General features: G+C 45.6%; 1 non-coding gene across 1 annotated transcript; it reads left to right on the forward strand.

Annotated features, from left to right (window-relative positions):
• The first annotated feature begins 2733 nt into the window (after positions 1–2733).
• Positions 2734–2808, forward strand: Trnat-ugu. The gene has a single exon. It is a non-coding gene; the product is annotated as a tRNA-Thr (tRNA).
• The last annotated feature ends 14796 nt before the right edge of the window (positions 2809–17604 follow it).

Consider the following 17604-nt stretch of genomic DNA (forward strand, 5'->3'; position numbering starts at 1 on the left):
AAAGGGCGAGTTGCGTTTCGCAGGAGCGATGCTTTCTAAAGTCGTGCTGATGCATGGACAGTAACTTCTCTGTCTCAAGGAAATTCATCATATTCGAACTGAGAATATGTTCGAGAATCCTGCAGCAAACCGATGTTAACATATTGGTCTGTAATTTTGAGGATTCGTCCTTCTACCCTTCTTATATACAGGCGTCACCTGCGCTTTTTTACAGTCCCTCGGGACTTTACGTTGGGCAAGAGATTCGCGATAAATGCAAGCTAAGTAAGGAGCCAATGCAGTAAAGCACTCTCTGTAAAACCGAATTGGAATCCCATCGGGACCTGGCGATTTATTTATTTTCAACCCATTCAGCTGCTTCACAGCCCCAGGGATGTCTATCACTATGTCTTCCTTACGGGAATCTGTACGATACTCAAACGCCGGCATGTTTGTACGATCCTCCTGCGTGAAAGATTTCTCAAACGCTAAATTTAAAATTTCAGCTTTCGTTTTGCTGTCTTCCGTTGCCAGGCCAGACTGATCAGTGAGTGACTGGATGGAAGCCTTCGACCCGCTTACCGATTTTACGTAAGACCACGGTGGGTCTTTTCCGTCCGTAACCTACTTTTTCGGCACATACATGTCCCATGCGTGATTTACAATGTGTTTAAAATTTGCCCATAATTCTTCTACGTCCATCGTACCGGAAGTAAATGAAGTCGATTCATTTACTAAGTGGGATGCTAACAACTGCTTATCTGCTCTTTCTGGTAAGAATACTCTCCTAGCCTTCTTGACCGATTTTTTAACTTTTGTAACCATAGTCGTAATGACAACATCATGATCACTAATCCCTGTCTCAACACTGACACCGCCGATGAGGTCTGGTCTGTTCGTGGCTACCAGCCAGCCGGAGTGGCCATGCGGTTCTAGGTGCTGCAGTCTGGAGCCGGGCGACCGCTACGGTCACAGGTTCGAATCCTGCCTCGGGCATGGATGTGTGTGATGTCCTTAGGTTAGTTAGGTTTAATTAGTTCTAAGTTCTAGGCGACTGATGACCTCAGAAGTTAAGTCGCATAGTGCTCAGAGCCATTTGAACTATTTTTTGTTCGTGGCTACCAGATCTAAAATATTTCCATTACACGTTGGCTGTCGATTTAGCTGCTGAAGACAGTTTTCGGATAATGTGTTCAAAAGTAATTCACACGACGGCTTGTCTGTACCACCTGTATGAATCCATAGACAACCCAGTCTATACTAGATAGGTGGAAGTCGCCTCCGACTAATATAGCATGATACGAGTACTTCTGCGATACAGAATGTAGACTCCCTTTGAATGATTCTAGAACTGTCACGGTGGAACCTGGTGGCCGGTAATAACACCACACAATTAACTTTATTTCCCCTAGCCCTGTTAAACGTGTCCAGATAACTTCACAATCACACTCTACTTCGACCTCAGTAGACACAATATTTTTGCCAACTGCAATGAAGACACCATCTCCTACGGTGTCTAATCTGTCTTTCCGATACACGTTCCAACCCTCACTAAATATTTCAGAACTTTCTGTCTCAGGGTTCAGCCAGGTCTCAGTCCCAAGAATAATTTGCGCGCCACACGCTTCCTGGAGGGCAGTAAATTCAGGAACTTTATTCCGAACACTCTGAAAATTTACTGCTAATATCTTGATAGCTGAAGTGTCTTTACACTGAGCGTGTCCTGATTTCCCTGCCTGCACATCGACTGGTGAGTGTTCATCAGGACACATCGCACTACTACCTCGCCTAAAAAAAAAAAAAAACATGTGCACGCCACAAGTACTCTGCTACCCGAGTAGCCGCTTCCTTTGTGTAGTGCACCCCTGACCTATCTATGGGCGTCCTACAATTCCCCACCCAATAGCGCAAGTCTAGAAATCTGCAACCAAGATCGTCACAGAGTCGACGAAGCCTTTGGTTGAGACCCTCCACTCGGCTCCAAACCAAAGGTCCCCGATCCACTCTGGGAACGATGCTGCAAATAGAGAGCTCTGCTTGCACCCCGCGTGCGAGGCCAGCGGTCTTCACCAAATCCGCCAGCCGCCAGTACGAACTGAGGATCGCCTCAGAACCCAAACGACATGCATCATTGGTGACGACGTGAGCAACTACTTGCAGACGACTGCACCTCGTACGCTCGATAGCTGCACGCAAGGCCGCCTCCACATCTTGGATGTGGCTTCCTGGCCATTGACCTTCTTGTGCGAACGCATACGCTATGCCCGAACTCGTACGGGACTTGGTAGATTAATCTGCCACGAGTAATGAGCATGATGGGCAGACAAACCGAATGCACGTTGGATTTCTTTCCAGCCCTGTGCGCTATTTCCCTAAGGGGCTCCATCACCCATGAGTTGTCCTCATCCCCAATGAAGTATATCAACGCCTGGTTGCAGCTAGGGTGTCCATTTAATTATCATTTCATTCTAGCAAAGCTGCATGGTCTTCAACGGTAACTGTTTTTTCCGGAACAGATACTACCGTCATATATAGTTAAAATATGGCTTCCTGGCCATTGACCTTCTTGTGCGAACGCACTCGCTATGCCCGAACTCGTACGGGACTTGGTAGATTAATCTGCCACGAGTAATGAACATGATGGGCATACATCTATTAGGCGCACTACGAATGTAGTGGTGCGGACATGTTGGTAATGTGCGTCTCACGGGGAGCGTGCAAGTGATAAGTCCCTACAGTCGCACTGTTCTCTGTGCCCTCGGTGGCTCAGATGGATAAAGCGTCTGCCATGTAAGCAGGAGATCCCGGGTTCGAGTCCCGGTCGGGGCACATTTTCAACATGTCCCCAATGAAGTATATGAACTCCTGGTTGCAGCTAGGGTGTCCATTTAATTATAATTTCAGTTGTATTCTGTACTGTTATACTTTTATTTCTAATTACTAAGAAAATATTGTTTTACTCGCACATAATTCGTGATGTTCCTTTTCCTTTGTTTCAGACTGGAGACATAAGTTAACTTATAACCGAATGTTATTTACCACGTTATTAGACACGTGACACAATGTATATAACTTACTACAGTTGCAGATTGAGTATTACGTCCTCACATTTGTATGAAAAGTTTTCCTTACCAGTGCTTACGTGTGAGGTCCATTCGTAAATACTTACATGATAAGCTCTCCCGTCTTCCACGTAACTGTTAGTACACGACGAAAGATGTACTTGAATTCGTGTAGTGATAATATAACCAATTACACTGACTGTCAGTTGTAGTTATTTCCCGTGCATATTTAAGCACACGAGGCAGTAACAGGAACAGCTGTGTGTATGAGTGGTTTGTGACTATGGATCACGAGGTTTATTTTCTTGTTGTTAGTCATAATGTGTGACTTTCTAATTGTGGGTTAATACTACAGTACCCTTAGTCATTTCATGAATTTTATGCTCCCATTTAGCTCGCTACGTCCTGGACAACTACAAGCTCTGCCACCAGCCGACTCTCACTGCTGTGGTCAAGAAGGTTGATCCCAAGATCTCAGTGGGGTAAGTCGAGTGGAAACTAAATCCGAAATGCCCTTCGAATTCACCACCACTCTGATGCTATATCCCGCATCAGTGTCCTCTCCGTAGACCAACCTACCACAGACCACCTCCTTCAGGATGGAGCCTACATATACATTATGTGATCAAAAGTATCCAGGCACCCCCAAAAACATACTTTTTTCATATTTGGTGCATTGTACGGCCACTTACTGCGAGGTACTCAAATCAGCGACCTTACTAGTCATTAGACATCGTGAGAGAGCAGAATGGGGTGCTCCGCGGAACTCACAGACTTCGAACGTGGTCAGGTGATTGGGTGTCACTTGTGTCATATCCGCCTGCTTAGCTGGGTGGTTACGCGCTTGCTTCCCATTCAGCGGGCCCGGGTTCGATTCCCGGCCGGGTTGGGGATTTTCTCCGCTCGTGGACTGGGTGTTGTGTTGTCCTCATCATCATTTCATCCTCATCACCTGCACGCAAGCCGCCCAATGTGGCGTCGACTGAAATAATACTTACAGTCTGCGGCCGAACTTCCCCGAATGGGGCCACCCGGCCAACAATGCCATACGTTCATTTAATTTCACTTGTGTCATACCTCTGTACGCGAGATTTTCACACTCCTAAACATCCCTAGGCCTACTGTTTCCGATGTGACAGTGAAGTGGAGACGTGAAGAGACACGTACAGCACAAAAGCGCACAACAGGTCGACTTCGTCTGTTGACTGACAGAGACCGCCGACAGTTGAAGAGGGTCGTAGTGTGTGATAGGCAGAAATCTATCCAGACCATCACACAAGAATTCCATACTGCATTAGGATCCACTGCAAGTAATATGACAGTTAGGTGGGATGTGAGGAAACTTGGATTTCATGGTCGACCGGCTGCTCATAAGCCACACATCACGCCGGTAAATGACAAACGACGCCTCGCTTGGTGTAATGAGCGTAAACATGGGACGATTGAACAGTGGAAAAACGTTGTGTGGAGTGACGAATCACGGTACAGAATGTGACGATCCGATGGCAGGGTGTAGGTATTAATACCCGGTGAACGTCATCTGCCAGCGTGTGTACTGCCAACAGTAAAATTCGGAGGCGGTGGTGTTATGGTGTGGCCTTGTTTAACATGGAGGAGGCTTGCACCCCTTGTTGTCTTGCGTGGCACTATCACAGCACAGGCCTACATTGTTTTAAGCACCTTCTTGCTTCCCACTGTTTAAGAGCAATTCGGGGATGGCAATTACAGCTTTCAACAAGATCGAGCACCTGTTCATAAAGCATGGCCTGTGACGGAGTGGTTACACGACGGTAACATTCCTGTAATGGACTGGCCTGTACAAGTTCCGACCTGAATTGTATAGAACACCTTAGGGATGTTTTGGAACCCCGACTTCGTGCCAGGCCACACCGACCGACATCGATACCTCTCCTCAGTGCAGCACCCCGTGAATAATGGGTTGTCATTCCCCTAGAAACCTTCCAGCATCTGATTGAACGTATATCTACGAGAGTGGAAGCTGTCATCAAGGCTAAGGGTGGGCCAACACCATATTGAATTCCAGCATTGCCGATGGAGGGCGCCACGAACTTCAATTCATTTGCAGCCAGGATAGTTTTGATCACATAGCGTACCACCGTAAACGTAAAGTAGAACATTCCAGATATCAAGCCCAAGCCATCCATTGCCACAAATGCCCCCTCCACAATGACCATTTAACTCTAGATACTAAAAACCTACCCACATCCCCCACTGTAAAACCAACTGTCTTAACCTTCAGTCTCCACTCGTCTCAGACACCGGCAACCATCCCTTCCGACCTACTCCTGTAAGTGTAAAGCTATCTACAACCACACATTAATTGACCATACCAATCTGCCATAACGACACATCACTTCACTTACGTCCTGTTCCCATCGCTGAAGACGATCAGCTTCGTTACCACTTTCGAAATATCCACCCATTTCACATCCTCATAATCTCCATCAAGTCACCTCTGCTGCTCGTCTGTATTCCGTTTAAATACCACCTCCAGGTACTCCCAAAACCACTCTCTCCTCCTGTTTTCCCGACTAGAGGCCCTTGCCTTATACTTTTCTATTCAACTTTGTACAGCACATCCGACCACAAAGAATCCAATCTCACGGCACAGCAAAGCTAGATCCTTCACGTCACCAGAACCCTCGGAAACCCACCCATAAACTTTTTTTTCCTTCTATGCAACTCAAATGTTAACTCTGTAATTCTCTATCCTGATATCCTCATACTCCATCCCCCTCTCCCCGCCCACCCGCCCTATGACCTCTTGATACTTATCCATAATCTTAGCCGGTCTTCAAGTAAGAAACGACGTCAGCATTATCTTCATCAGTTCATCATCTCCGAGCGGCTCACTACTCAATGTCGACTTCACCGCATCAGATCACACCACTTTTTTAAAATTAATGTAATAATTTTCTCACCTTTATATGTTATAATGAGGACAAAAAAAAACTGAAGACCATGTGAAGCGGAATTACCTATGCCGCACGATTTTTATATGACGAGTATGATGTGTCCATGTGGGCTATATGCAGTTCATGTGTTTCAGACAACACTACATCGAAAACAGTTGTATAGGTTTTTTATATCGTAACATTCATTTAATTTGCTGTGTTGTTAAGTTTTTATATGCGCCTCAAAATGGGGCACGCTCGAAACGAGTAGTGCTCAACAAAGTACATTTTCAAAATTCAGCCTGGTGGAGCAACGTCTTTCTTCAGTAAAACTGTGTTTACAAATAAAACACGCAGGAGGAGAAAGTGTACCTGTCCTTTCAGCCCGTGACACACATTGTAACACTAGACACCAGAGTAAACACGAAGTGGCTTGGTAAAAAGGTTACACTTCTGCGAGTTGTGCGAGCTGTGTTTAGATAGCGTCTGTGCTCATTTCTCGTTTTGAAAATACTGGTGCTTGGGTAGTATAGCTCTGAGGAAACATTTTTATTTATTAAAGCCTTGCCACAATGTTTTAAAATGTGAACTGTTTCGACGAATACTCCAATGAATATCTGTTCTGTGACATCAAAGGCTTATTTCTTTCGCTATCGCGGAACAACGTTATCCCGTCACCTGCAGAAGAAAACTTGGATGCGAAGAAGGGACATTAATTATCGAAATGGTATTAAAAAAGATACTGTTATCCTACAAAAATAAAGGGTGCTAGCAGCTATTTCAGCATCGTTGCATTTAAGTAAGTCAAGAAATCTGTCAGCGTGATACATATATTCTCTTTTCCGCATGGTGTAACCAAAGTACTAAGAGATGGGACAAGTTTTACAACTAGCAGTAGGATGTAAGTAAACCTGAGTAAATGAGAATGATTGATCAGAATTTTTCTGGCCTAGTACTTTAGATTAGGCATCTTGAACGTTGCGCCTACACGCTCGCTAACATAATAAATAGTTCGAATGAAATTTAGTGTTGCAGCTTGTACAACTTACTACGCTGGTTTTGTGGGCCCATTCACCAGATTTCTCCTCAGTCTATGGCGACTCTGTAGCTCTAGGCTTATCATTGTTTGAGTCAGTATCCATTCCTTTACAGTTCTTACTGTGCCATTGTAATAAATAAGCACCGACAGAAGTGGCGGTGAGGCTCACTTAGTGAGCTTTACATGTGTACAACTGATTTAGTCAGTGAAGGCAAAATCCAGAACTGGATTCCATAGTTATCAACCTCTTGGAACCACAGCTGGTGCAAGTGATCCAGCAGGAGCAGCAGTCACAGGGAGGAGGGGGGGGGGGGGGGGGAAGGGGGTCACGAAGACCAAGAAGAAACAAATAAAGTGTTCTAACAACAGCAGAACCAACAACAGCATCAGGTACCAAACCAGATTCTACGGGAGCGAGTTTTGTCAATGAACAAAACTCCTACAATTGCTGCAGTTTCCAGCGTTCGACGAGGAAAGTGAGGACTGACACTCTTATCACTGTCGGTCGAATCTGCATTTTCTACCACTCAACATATCTGACGATAACTCGCAACTTGGCTATTTATACGTTTCTAACACAAAGATTTACGAGTTGAATTTGGCGCCGAATTCCCTGCTGTGGCACAGTATTATTCCGTGCAAAAATATTTGAACCATGCTACCTAACCATTTTAATATGTGAACGTTCATCGTCTGATCAAATGTATCCCGACTCCTGTTAGTAGAAATTAACAGGAGCATGAAATTATATTGAAATCTAGACCTTTAGCTGCTTACAGGCGTTGATATATATCAACGGGTACAGTTGAAAAGAGTATGCCTCGTCCGGGACTCGAACCCGGGACCTCCTGATTACATGGCAGACGCTCTATCCGTCTGAGCCAATGATATTTTGCAGTGCGGGTGCACTCACATTGCTCAAACTCTTACAGGAATCGGTAGATTGACTGTCGCGAGTAATGAGTATAGTGGGCAAGGGTACTACAAATGTAGTGTGTGGACAGAAAGTTGGAAAGTGTGGGTCTTACGGGGAGCGTGCCAGAGATAAATCCCTGCAATCCTCGGTGGCTCAGTCAGATAGAGCGTCTGCCATGTAAGCAGGAGGTCCTGGGTTCAAGTCCCAGTCGGTAAACGCAATTTTCAATTCTCCCCCTTGATATTTATCAACGCCTGTAAGCAGCTAAAGGTCTAGATCTCAATATAATTTCATTCTTCTACAACTGCAATATCACCAATGATATCTGTACAGATACCAGCTTCTTATTAACAGGGGCTGTGTCTACCTTGCACCATTATGGCGGCTTGAACACTACTGGGGATATTGTCAACCATGTGCCTGAACATCTGTGGAGAATTGGCTACCCATTGTTCTCCAACAGCCGAAACCACGGAAGGCAGTGATGTTAGACGCTAGGGACCGAAGCGAAGTCGACGTTCCAACTCATTCCAAAGGTGTTCCATTGGATAAGCCACTCCATTTCAGACATGTTATAGTTTACAAATCCCAAGATGCTGCTTTATGAAAGGTTGCATTTTCATACCGATACAAAGAAACATCTTCTCTGAAATGTTCCCCTACTATATGCAGTACACAGTGCTGTAAAATGTGTTCATTTTCTTCCCCATTTAGTGTTTTCTTGGGAGCAATAAGGGGATCACTCCATAACCACGGAAACCATCCCCACACCGTCACATCACGACCTCCGTACTTCACTGTTATCTCTACATACGGTGGCAGCTTTGCACTCCAGCAAACCTTTCTATCGGACTGCCACGGGGTGTCTCGTGCTTTATCACTATGAATCACTCGTTTCCAGTCATCCATCGTCCACTGACGTCATCCACTTCAAGCGTCGCTTATCATTCACTAGCAGAACAGGGAATCAGCGATCATAAAGCGGTTACAGCATCGGTGATTTCAGCCATAAATAGAAATATTAAAAAAGGTAGAAAGATTTTTCTGTTTAGCCAAAGTAACAAAAAGCAGATTTCAGAGCACTTGACGGCTCAACACAAAAGTTTTATCTCAAGTACAGACAGTGTTGAGGCTTAGTGGACAAACTTCAAAACCATCGTACACTATGCCTTAGATGAGTATATGCCAAGCAAGATCGTAAGAGATGGAAGAGAGCCACCGTGGTACAACAAACGAGTTAGAAAATTGCTACGGAAGCAAAGGGAACTACACAGCAAACATAAAAGCAGCCAAAGGCTTGCAGACAAACAAAAATTACATGAACCGAAATGTATTGTGAGGAGGGCTACGCGAGAGGCGTTCAACGAATTCGAAAGTAAACTTCTATGTACTGACTTGGCAGAAAATCCTAAGAAATTTTGGCTTTACGTCAAAGCGGTAGGTGGATCAAAACAGAATGTCCAGACATTCCGTGACCAAAACGGTACTGAAACAGAGGACGACAGACTAAAGGCCGAAATACTAAATGTCTTTTTCCAAAGCTGTTTCACAGAGGAAGACTGAACTGTAGTTCCTTCTCTAGAGTGTCACACATATGACAAAATGGTAAATATCGAAATAGATGACAGAGGGATAGAAAAAGAATTAAAATTGCTCAAGAGAGGAAACGCTGCTGGACCTGATGGGATAACAGTTCGATTTTACACAGAGTACGCGAAGGAACTTGCCCACCTTCTTGCAGCGGTGTACAGTAGGTCCCTAGAAGAGCGTGGCGTTCCAAAAGATTGGAAAAGGGCACAGGTCATCCCCGTTTTCAAGAAGGGACGTCGAACAGATGTGCAGAACTATAGCCGGCCGCGGTGGTCTAGAGGTTCTAGGCGCTCAGTCCGGAACCGCGCGACTGCTACGGTCGCAGGTTCGAAACCTGCCTCGGGCATGGATGTGTGTGATGTCCTTAGGTTAGTTAGGTTTAAGTAGTTATAAGTTCTAGGGGACTGATGACCACAGATGTTAAGTCCCATAGTGCTCAGAGCCATTTGAACCATTTGCAGAACTATAGATCTATATCCCTGACGTCGATCAGTTGTAAAATTTGGGAACACGTATTATGTTCGAGTAAATGACTTTTCCGGAGACTAGAAATCTACTCTGTAGGAACCAGCATGGGTTTCGAAAAAGACGATCGTGTGAAACCCAGCTCGCGCTATTCGTTCACTAGACTCAGAGGGACATAGACACGGGTTCCCTGGTAGATGCCGTGTTTCTTGACTTCCGCAAGGCGTTTCAAACAGTTCCCCATAGTCGTTTAATGATCAAAGTAAAAGCATATGGACTATTAGACCAATTGTGTGATTGGATTGAAGAGTTCCTAGATAACAGAACGCAGCATGTCATTCTCAATGAAGTCTTCCTAAGTGAGAGTGATTTCAGGTGTGCCGAAGGGGAGTGTCGTGCGACCGTTGCTATTTACAATATATATAAATGACCTTGTGGATAACATCGGAAGTTCACTGAGGCTTTTTGCGGATGATGCTGTAGTACACTAATGGCCATTAAAATTGCTACACCAAGAAGAAATACAGATGATGAACAGGTATTCATTGGACAAAAAATATTATACTACAACTGACATGTGATTACATTTTCACGCAGTTTGGGTGCATAGATACTCAGAACAACAGCCTCTGCCCGTAATAACGGCCTTGATACGCCTGTGCACTGAGTCAAACAGAGCTTGGAAGGCGGGTACAGGTACAGCTGCCCATGCGGGGTTCAACACGATACCACAGTTCATCAAGAGTAGTGACTGGCGTATTGTGACGAGCCAGTTGCTCGGCCACCATTGACCAGACGTTTTCAATTGGTGAGCGATCTGGAGAATGTGCTGGCCAGGGCAGCAGTCGAACATTTTCTGTATCCAGAAAGGCCCGTACGGGACCTGCAACATGCGGTCGTGCATTATCCTGCTGAAATGTAGGGTTTCGCAGGGATCGAATGAAGGGTAGAGTCAAAGGTCGTAACACATCTGAAATGTAACGTGCACTGTACAAACTGCTGTCAATGCGAACAAGAGGTGACCGAGACGTGTATCCAATGGCACCCCATACCATCATGCCGGGTGATACGCCAGTATAGCGATGATGAATACACGCTTCCAATGTGCGTTCACCGTGATGTCGCCAAACACGGATGCAACCCTCATGATGCTGTAAACAGAACCAGGATTCATCCAAAAAAATGAGGTTTTGCCATTCGTGCACCCAGGTTCGTCGTTGAGTACACCATCGCAGGTGCTCCTGTCTGTGATGGAGCGTCAGGGGTAACCACAGCCATGGTCCCCGAGCTGATAGTCCATGCTGCTGCAAACGTCATCGAACTGCTCGTGCAGATGGTTGTTGTCTTGCAAACGTTCCCACCTGTTGACTCAGGGATCGAGACGTGGCTGCGCGATCCGTTACAGCCATGCGGATAAGATGCCTGTCATATCGACTGCTAGTAATACGAGGCCCTTGAAATCCAGCACGGCATTCCGTATTACCCTCCTGAACCCATCGATTCCATATTCTGCTAACAGTGATTGGATCTCGGCCAATGCGAGCAGCAATGTCGCGATATGATAAACCGCATTCGCGATAGGCTGCAAGCCGACCTTTATCAAAGTCGGAAACGTGATGGTACGCATTTCTCCTCCTTACACGAGGTATCACAACAACATTTCACCAGGCAACGCCGGTCAATTGCTGTTTGTGTATGAGAAATCGCTTGGAAAGTTTCCTCATGTCAGCACGTTGTAGGTGTCGCCAACGGCGCCAACCTTGTGTTAATGCTCTGAAAAGCTAATCATTTGCATATCACAGCATTTCGCGTCTGTAGCACGTCATCTTCATGGTGTAGCAATTTTAATGGCCAGTAGTGTATATCGAGAGGTTTTAACAATGGAAAATTGTACTGAAATCCAGGAGGATCTGCAACGAATTGACGCATGGTGCAGGGAATAGCAATTCAATCTTAATGTAGACAAGTGTAATGTGCTGGGAATACATAGAAAGTGTTGTGACTTGGCAAGACAGCCAAGCCACTAGGAGAGGAAGCCGAAAGGCACGCGTTTAAGCTCACGAAGGCTGGCGTGAGGTCTGGAACAGGTAAGGGAATTTATAGTAGCAAAGAACGTAATGTAACTGCTGGAATACTTAACTTTAATTCATAATTGGTGAACATCAGTCTGACGGTACATGTATCACAATATAAATAGCAAATGATAATGGCGCCTTGCTAGGTCGTAGCAAATGACGTAGCTGAAGGCTATGCTAACTATCGTCTCGGCGAATGAGAGCGTAATTTGTCATTGAACCATCGCTAGCAAAGTCGGCTGTACAACTGGGGCGAGAGACTCTCAGTAGCTCGGTACGGGCTTTTGTTGAAGTTTCGAGAACATACCTTCACCGAGGAGTCAAGCATTATATTACTCTCTCCTACGTATATCTCGCGAAGAGACCATGAGGATAAAATCAGAGCGATTAGAGCCCACACAGAGGCATACCGAGAATCTTTCTTTCCTCGAACAATACGAGACTGAAATTGAAGGGAAAACCGATAGAGGTACTCAAGGTACCCTCCGCCACACACAGTCAGGTGACTTGCGGAGTATGGATGTAGATGTAGATACAGAAGGTGTGGGGAGCTGCTCGACCATTGTACCCCATTGTTTTTAATGCCCTAAGCACATTCGTGCTAGCTGGACTGCTGGTACCACTCTGGGTCTCACGAGTTCTTCTTTCCTCCGAAGCACGTGATTTTTTACAACCACCCTCCGCAATGCTGGAGGGTCCGTGTCTGTCACTACAGGAGGTCTGCTTGCCTTGGCTTAGCCGTGGTTATTCCTCTGCGTTTCCACTTCAGAGTCACATCATGAAGAGTCGACTTCGACAGCTTTAGAAGCGTTGAAATGACCCTGATGGATTTGTTAGTCAGGTGACATCCAATGGTTAATCGACATTCAAAGTCACTGAGCTCTCCTGACCGACTCATTCTTCTGTTACTGCTTTTTCTCCCTGCCTTCGTTTTGCTGACGGATGCGTGTCGCTTGACATCTAGTTGTCAATTACGCATTACATAGGATGTTCGCATACTTTGATCAGATAGTGTGTATAGTAACAGCAGAGTCATGCTAACTTTTCACAGCTGGCCTAGCACAAAAACAGTTCAGTGAGTCATATTCTATCCCACCATCTGCTGTTACAACCAGCTTACTAAAAGCCTGCAATACTGGAGATAAATCTTCGACTATAAACTACTCTAGAAATGCCGCTTTGTAACAAAGAGTTTACTCCCTACTACACCCACTAATACCCAAAAGTTGTAGTCTTTACTGTTCCACTATCGTCCACACCTATAGAAGCTATATATGACCCATCCACATCTACATCTACATGGATAATCTGCAAATCACATTTAAGTGCCTGGCAGAAGGTTCATCGAACCACATTCACAATTCTCTATTATTCCAATCTCGTACAGCGTGCGGGAAGAATGAACACCTATATCTTTCCGTACGAGCTCTGATTTCCCTTATTTTATCTTGGTGATCGTTCCGCCCTATGTAAGTCGGTGTCAACAAAATATTTTCGCATTCGGAGGAGCAAGTTGGTGATTGGAATTTCGTCGCAACGGAAAACGCCTTTCTTTTAATGATGTCCATCCCAAATCTTGTATCATTTCTGTGACACTCTCTCCCATATTTCGCGATAATACAAAACGTGCTGCTTTTGTTTGAACTTTTTCGATGTACTCAGTCTGTCCCATCTGGTAAGGATCTCACACCGCGCAACAGTAATCTAAAAGTGGACGGACAAGCGTAGTGTAGGCAGTCTCTTTAGTGGGTCTGTTACATTTTCTAAGTGTCCTGCCAATAAAACGCAGTCTTTGGTTAACCTTCCCCACAACATTTTCTATGTGTACCTTCCAATTTAAGTTGTTCGTAATTGTAATACCTAGGTATTTAGTTGAATTTAAGGCTTTTAGATTAGACTGATTTATCGTGTAACCGAAGTTTAACGCGTTCCTTTTAGGAATCATATGGATGACCTCACACTTTTCGTTATTTATGGTCAACTGCCACTTTTCGCACCATTCCGATATTTCTTCTAAATCGTTTTGCAATTTGTTTTGATCTTCTGATGACTTTATTAGTCGATAAACGACAGCGTCATCCACAAATGTCTCCCAAACTGTTTATATAGATAAGGAACAGCAAAGTGCCTATAACACTATCTTGGGAGACGCCAGAAATCACTTCTGTTTTACTCCATTCTTAAACTTGGAAAGGTTGCTTCGTTTTATCCCAGCTGATTGAACTGCCACCCTCCTCAAATTCTTGTAAGACGTTCGGATGTCCTATACATCTGGGAAACTTGATCAGCTAAATCGAAGAAAATGTGATCACTCAAATTCGCGTTCCCATTTCACATCAAACGTGAACCACTGTTTACGAACACATCCTTTTTCTCTTAGTTACACATATTCTGTATCCGGTACTGGAACTCTCATTTTCCGATCCAGAAATACATGCAAAAATCTACCCTTCCTACAATCAAGTCCAGTTCCCACAACACCCAACTCAAACGTCTTTAAAAAACTCCCACGCAGCTCACACCAAGCTGTTTACACTTCATCTTGCCAGCTACCCACACAGTCAGCCATCTACATTTGTAATAATAATAATAGTAATAACAATAATAATTCTGTGCGACTCAATGGCTTTGAGCAAGTTCTTTTTCAATTTGTCCAACTTTGGTGATCTGCATGTCCGTAACCTAGCCTAGAAAGCCTGTTGGGGAAATATGGATGTACTATTTAAAGTGGAAACCGAGCCGCTTGTCGTTCCTGGCGAATCTTACCATTCTGAAGCGGTGCATGCTAGGTTAAAAGCAGACTGAGAAATTTCCGTGGTCCGACTGGGATTCGACTCCACGACCACCATAAGGAGCAAACATCAGTGCGCTGACTACAGTGGGCGTCACGTGAGATGGTCCCCGTGTATGTAGCGCATGCGGCAGTGCAGAGAAAGAGAGAAAGCGCTAGGGAAAAGACGACGGGACGTGGGTGGTTGTACATGGCGGGAAAGATGAGACAGGCACCTACCAGAGACTTGCACAGAGGCCCGCCCAGAGTGCTATGGCCGCACTGGACTGAGCAGTCTCGAGCTCAGCGAGCCCGTGACGTCACCACACGGGCCGAGCAGTGCTGTATGACAGCGCCGGTGTACTACGGGCTCAGCAGAGTCGTGCATAGAGGTGTGCCCGCGGGCCGCGCATGTACTGCCCCGCTCTGAGCAAGCCTTTGACGTCACTGCACGAGAAAGACAGGCCGTGGTGCGTACGTCATAACACGTGACACTGCAGGTCTTTACGAGTGTCAGCAACCGCCTCCGGTAGGGAAAAAGTAACTAATTCGAGTTTAATAATTCTTAACTGCATGTTTAAATACTTGCAAGTTCTCGACAGCACACGACAAAATTAAGACCTTTAGCGGGTGCCTTTTCAATTACACTACTGGCCATTAAAATTGCTACACTACGAAGATGACGTGCTACAGACGCGAAGTTTAACCGAGAGGAAGAAGATGCTGTGATATGCAAATGATAAGCTTTTCAGTGCATTCACACAAGGTTGGCACCGGTGGCTGACATGAGACAAGTTTCCAACCGATTTCTCATACACAAACAGCAGTTGACCGGCGTTGCCTGGTGAAACGTTGTTGTGATGCCTCGTGTAAGGAGGAGAAATGCGTACCATCACGTTTCCGACTTTGATAAAGGTCGGATTGTAGCATATGTCGATTGCGGTTTATTGTATCGCGACATTGCTGCTCGCGTTGGTCGAGATCCAATGACTGTTAGCAGAATATGGAATCGGTGGGTTCAGGAGGGTAATACGGAACACTGTGCTGGATCCCAACGGCCTCGTATCACTAGCAGTCGAGATGGCACGCATCTTATCAGCATGGCTGTAACGGATCGTGCAGCCACGTCTCGATCCTTGAGTCAACAGAGGGGACGTTTGCAAGACAACAACCATCTGCACGAACAGTTCGACGACGTTTGCAGCAGCATGGACTGACTATCAGCTCGGAGACCATGGCTGCGGTTACCCTGGACGCTGCATCACAGACAGGAGCGCCTGCGATGGTGTACTCAACGACGAACCTGGGTGCACGAATGGCAAAACCTCATTTTTTCGGATGAATCGAGGTTGTGTTTATAGCATCATGATGGTCGCATCCGTGTTTGGCGACATCGCGGTGAACGCACATTGGAAGCGTGTATTCGTCATAGCCATACTGGCGTATCACCCTGCGTGATGGTATGGGATGCCATTGGTTGGTTACACGTCTCGGTCACCTCTTGTTCGCATTGACGGCACTTTGAACAGTGGGCGTTACATTTCAGATTTGTTTCGACCCGTGGCTCTACCCTTCATTCGTTCCCTGCGAAACCCTACATTTCAGCAGGATAATGCACGACCGCATGTTGCAGGTCCTTTACGGGCCTTTCTGGATACAGAAAATGTTCGACTGCTGCCCTGGCCAGCACATTCTCCAGATCTCTCACCAATTTAAAACATCTGGTCAATGGTGGCCGAGCAACTGGCTCGTCACAATACGCCAGTCAGTACTCTTGATGAACTGTGGAATCGTGTTGAAGCTGCATGAGAAACCGTACCTGTACACGCCATCCAAGCTCTGTTTGACTCAATGCCCAGGCGTATCAAGGACGTTATTACGGCCAGAGGTAGTTGTTCTGGGTACTGAGTTCTCAGGATCTATGCACCCATATTGCGTGAAAATGTAATCACATGTGAGTTCCAGTATAATATATTTGTCGAATGAATACCCGTTTATCATCTGCATTTCTTCTTGGTGTAACAATTTTAATGGCCAGTAGTGTAAAAACTGATTTCCAGTGGGTCTTGCACGGAGCCGAGCGTTCGTGAAGTGTGACGGACAAGCCGACTAGTGTGACGTCACAAGCTCGTTGCAGGGCCCGACGGGCGGCCAGTACCTTGCGCAAGCACCCGTGTGCTGCAGCCTACGGACTGGTGGTATCACTGACCGCAATTGCGAGTGACAGTTTACGAGAGGCGAGTAGAGCAGTGCTTAGTGCAGTGGTGCGACATCTTCGTTGTTTTTCATAACACAGAAAATGAGCGCAGAACGTAACATAGTTTGCAGTGGAAAGGACGTATGTCAAGAAAAAGGAAAGTAAAAGAAAAACCAAGGAGTGGTGAGCCCAGAACCACGAAGCCTGAAATGAATCTTAAAAGATCAGTTTGGACGGTAATTAGGGCCGATAATGGAAGCGATAGGAGAAACTTTAATTTTGTTTGATGTTCGCGGTGCAGTGAAATTTACGTTCCTGCTGAAGTGTCAAGTGCCACTTCTCATATTTCCTACCATCCATGCGTACATAATAATCAAGGGTCTTTTGTGGACGAGAAACGCCTTCCTGAACCTGCTCAGGAGGTAACTGTCGATAAATGCGTGGCTCTGTGTGCACGAGACCTATGTTCGTACGGAACTATAGGAGGTGAAGGTTTCTTGGATCTTGTTCAGATGTTAGTCGGCAGTGGAACGACTTACGGAAAAGTATCCGCAGCAGATATAATACGGCATCCCACAACTGTGTTGCAGAACGTG

This window comes from Schistocerca piceifrons, chromosome 1, assembly GCF_021461385.2.
Source record: "Schistocerca piceifrons isolate TAMUIC-IGC-003096 chromosome 1, iqSchPice1.1, whole genome shotgun sequence".
NCBI lineage: Eukaryota > Metazoa > Arthropoda > Insecta > Orthoptera > Acrididae > Schistocerca > Schistocerca piceifrons.